Source organism: Triticum dicoccoides, chromosome 2B, assembly GCF_002162155.2.
Source record: "Triticum dicoccoides isolate Atlit2015 ecotype Zavitan chromosome 2B, WEW_v2.0, whole genome shotgun sequence".
NCBI classification, from domain to species: domain Eukaryota; kingdom Viridiplantae; phylum Streptophyta; class Magnoliopsida; order Poales; family Poaceae; genus Triticum; species Triticum dicoccoides.
Genome location: NC_041383.1, coordinates 193093762 through 193098542, shown reverse-complemented (window position 1 = coordinate 193098542; position 4781 = coordinate 193093762).

Sequence of the window (4781 nt, the reverse complement as noted above, 5' to 3'; positions counted from 1 at the left end):
TCTTTATTTTTTTGTTTTTAAACTATATAAAAGCACACAACAGAAATAAATGACTCTCTAAAACTTCCGGGTTGTCTCCCTGGCAGCGCTTTCTTTAAAGCCATTAAGCTAGGCATATAGTGCTCAAGTAATGAATCCACCCGGATCCCAAGGTATATCAAAGCCAATTTTAATTAACAATGATTTTAATTTAGTAGTGAGCACAAAGTAACATATATCAAGCAACAATGAATTCTAACTCTCTTCCTATGCATCGGCATGTCATTAAAAGAACAATTCATGTTCACATAGTAAAGGCCAATGCATAGTATAAGCAGTTTCTTGCAATTCTATCGTGTTGGAAACATAAAGAGGCGGAGATGTAGTTCCTCTCTCATAATAATTGCAAGTAGGAGCAGCAAGCACGTGCATATTACATTCATTAAAATCATCATGTGCAATAGTAAAAGGCAACCCATCAATATAATCCTTAATAAGCACGAACTTCTCCGATATAGTGTAGTTTGGAGAATTCAAAAAGATAATAGGACTATCACGCGTGGGTGTAATAGCAACAATTTCATGTTTAACATAAGGAACTATAGCAAGTTCATATCCATAAGCATCATTCATATTGGCATCTTGGCCACAAGCATAGCAAGCATCATCAAAAAGGGATATTTCAAGAGAATCAACGGGATCATAACAATCATCATAGCACATCCTTCGGTAAGCACAAAGGGAAATTAAACAATGTATGAGTTGAAGAGTTACTCTCATTAGAAGGTGGGCATGGGTAGCTAATCCGCTCTTCCTCCTTTTGTTCTTCACTCTCCTCATCATCTTTTTCATCCAATGAGCTTACAGTTTCATCAATTTCTTCTTCCATAGCTTCTTGCAAAATATTAGTCTCTTCTTGGACAGCGGAGACTTTCTCAATTTATGGTTTAACATAGGCATTAGAAGCATAATTATCATAACAATATTCAAGTATGGCAAAATTTTCAGATTTGTAAAGAGTGACATCATACTTTTCAATCAAAGAAGCAATTTCATAAGCACCCATAAAAGCAACAAATTCTTCAATTTGTTGAACATCATAGTAATTATAAACACCCTTAGCATACGAAGATACGATTCCATTATCACTAAACTCACATTGGTAGGGAAGGTGTTTCTTAGGGTTTTCAGAACAACAAGTAACATCATATATTTCACATAAAGTCCAAGCATAGCATTGCAAACGATGAATTTGATCCAGTAAAAGTTTCCCTTTTTTAGATATACGGTGTCGCACATAACAAGCATGCACATCTAAAGATTTGCCCTCAACTAAGCTAGTGGGGGTTTCAGCACGAGCACATAGGGATCGAAGATGATCCAAGTAAAAAGCTTCAGGAGTGTGATAGATTTTGAGTGGTTCTTCAACCATTGGTGTAGTAGGTACAACTATTTTTTTGGTATTTTGTGTTTCCTACCCATAACTAAAGATAGAAAACAACTAAGAACAGCAAATAAAAATTACTTAGTGATAAAGCAAACAAGCACACACGAGAATATTCACCCCACGCTATGACTCCCCGGCAACGGCGCCAGAAAAAGGTATTGATGACCCGCAAGTATACAGGATAGTTGTAGCCTCTTTTGATAAGTAAGAGTATCGAACCCAACGAGGAGCTAAAGGTAGAACAAATATTCTCTCAAGTCCTATCTGCCACTGATACGACTCTACGCACGCTTAGTGTTCGCTTTACCTAGAACAAGTATGAAACTAGAAGTACTTTATAGGTGTGATAGGATAGATTTGCAAGATAATAAAGAACACGTAAATATACACTAGGGGTTGTTTAGATAAAGAAGCAATAAAGTAAAAATAGCGAGTGTGGAAAAGTGGTGGTAGGAGTTGTGAAATTGTCCCTAAGCAATTGACTACGTTACTAGACCGGTAATCACTATTGCAATTCTATTTGAGGGAGAGGAATAAGCTAACATACTTTCTCTTCTTGGATCATATGCACTTATGATTGGAACTCTAGCAAGCATCCGCAACTACTAAAGATCATTAAGGTAAAACTCAACCATAGCATTAAAGTATCAAGTCCCCTTTATCCCATACGCAAACAACCTACTTACTCGGGTCTGTGCTTCTGTCACTCATGCCACCCACCATAAGCAAATCATGAACATATTGCAAACCCTACAGCGGGGATCCCTCAAGCTTGCGCGACACGGAGAGCACTATAGGACATCACCAATATTAAAACATGCAACTCAAACCAATCATAGCAATTCACCAATCACCGATAGGACAACGAAAATCTACTCAGACATCATAGGATGGCAACACATCATTGGATAATAATATGAAGCATAAAGCACCATGTTCAAGTAGAGGGTACAGAGGGATGCGGGAGAGTAGACTGCTGAATATAGATGGGGAAAGGTGATGGAGATGTTGGTGAAGTTGGCAGAGGTGTTGGTGTAGATCGCGGTGATGATGATGGCCCCCGGCAGCGCTCCTGCGCCACTGGAAGCAAAGGGGAGAGAGGCCCCCTTCTTCTTCTTCCTTGACCTTCTCCCTATATGGGAGAAGGGTTTCCCCTCTGGTCCTTGGCTCCCATGGCTTGGGAGGGGCAAGAGCCCCTCCGAGATTGGATCTATCTCTCTGTCTCTCTCTGTTTCTGCGTTCCTAGATTCTACCCTTTCACCGTTTTTTATATCCGGATATCCGTAACTCCGATTGGGGTGAATCTTTCGCCCAAATTTTTCTCATAAAATTAGCTTTCTTGCGGCAAAAGAAGAGTGTCAACCGCCTTACGGGGTGCCCACAAGGGTCCAGGGTGCGCCTACCCCCCTGGGGGGCGCCCCCTGTCTTGTGGGACCCTCGGGCACCATCTCGCATTGATTCTTCTTCCCGAAAATCATAAATATTCCAAAATAATTCTCCGTCTATTTTTATCCCGTTTGGACTCTGTTTGATATTGGGTTTCTGCGAAACATAAAACATGCAACAAACAGGAATTGGCACCGGGCACTGGATCAATATGTTAGTCCCAAAAATAGTATAAAAAGTTGCCAAAAGTGTATGGAAGTTGAATAATATTGGCATGAAACAATCAAAAATTATAGATACGACGGAGACATATCAGGACTCCAAATCTTGGAAAAATAACTTCTTTAAGCATCTTAATAGAAGTGTTATGATCAGCACTATGATGTCTACTACACAACCTTCTTCTTATAGACGTTGTTGGGCCTGCAAGTGCACAAGTTTGTAGGACAGTAGTAAATTTTCCTCAAGTGGATGACCTAAGGTTTATCAATCCGTAGGAGGCGTAGGATGAAGATGGTCTCTCTCAAGCAACCCTGCAACCAAATAACAGAGAGTCTCTTGTGTCCCCAACACACCCAATACAATGGCAAATTGTATAGGTGCACTAGTTCGGCGAAGAGATGGTGATACAAGTGCAATATGGATGGTAGATAAAGGTATTTGTAATCTGAAATAATAAAAACAGCAAGGTAACTAATGATAAAAGCGAGCGTAAACGGTATTGCAATGATAGGAAACAAGGCCTAGGGTTCATACTTTCACTAGTGCAAGTTCTCTCAACAATAATAACATAGATAGATCATATAACAAGCCCTCAACATGCAACAAAGAGTCACTCCAAAGCCACTAATAGCGGAGAACAACCATAGAGATTATGGTAGGGTACGAAACCACCTCAAAGTTATTCTTTTAGATCAATCTATAAAAGAGTTCGTACTAGAATAACACCTTAAGACACAAATCAACCAAAACCCTAATGTCACCTAGATACTCCATTGTCACCTCAAGTATCCGTGGGCATGATTATACGATATGCATCACACAATCTCAGATTCATCCAACCAACACAAAGTACTTCAAAGAGTGCCCCAAAGTTTCTATCGGAGAGTCAAGAACGTGTGCCAACCCCTATGCATAGGTTCCCAATGTCACGAAACCTGCAAGTTGATCACCAAAACATACATCAAGTGGCACATGATATCCCATTGTCACCACAGATAATCACGGCAAGATATACATCAAGTGTTCTCATAAAAGACTTAATCCGATAAGATAACTTCAAAGGGGAAACTCAATTCATCACAAGAGAGCAGAGGGGGAGAAACATTATAAGATCCAACTACAATAGCAAAGGTTGGGATACATCAAGATCGTGCCATAGAGGGAACACGAGAGAGAGATCAAACACATAGCTACTGGTACATACCCTCAGCCCCGAGGGTGAACTACTCCCTCCTCGTCATGGATAGCGCCGGGATGATGAAGATGGCCACCGGTGATGGGTTCCCCCTCCGGCAGGGTGCCGGAAAGGGCCCCCGAGAGGTTTTTGGTGGCTACAGAGGCTTGCGGCGGTGGAACTCCTGATCTATCTTCTGTTCTGGAAGTATTAGGGTACGTAGGTATATATGGGTGAAAGAAGTATGTCGGTGGACCGAAGGGGGGGCCACGAGGCAGGGGGCGCGCCCCCACCCTCGTGGGCACCTCCCTTCTTCCCTGACGTGCACTCCAAGTCCATCGGGTGGCTTTCCTTCCAAAATTAACTTCTCCAGTTGATTTCTTTCCGTTTTTACTCCGTCTGATATTCTCTTTTCCTCGAAACACTGAAATAGGCATAAAACAACAAATCTGGGCTGGGCCTCCGGTTAATAGGTTAGCCCCAAAAATAATATAAAAGTGGATAATAAATCCCAATATTACCCAAAACAGTAGATAATATAGCATGGAGCAATCAAAAATTATAGATACGTTG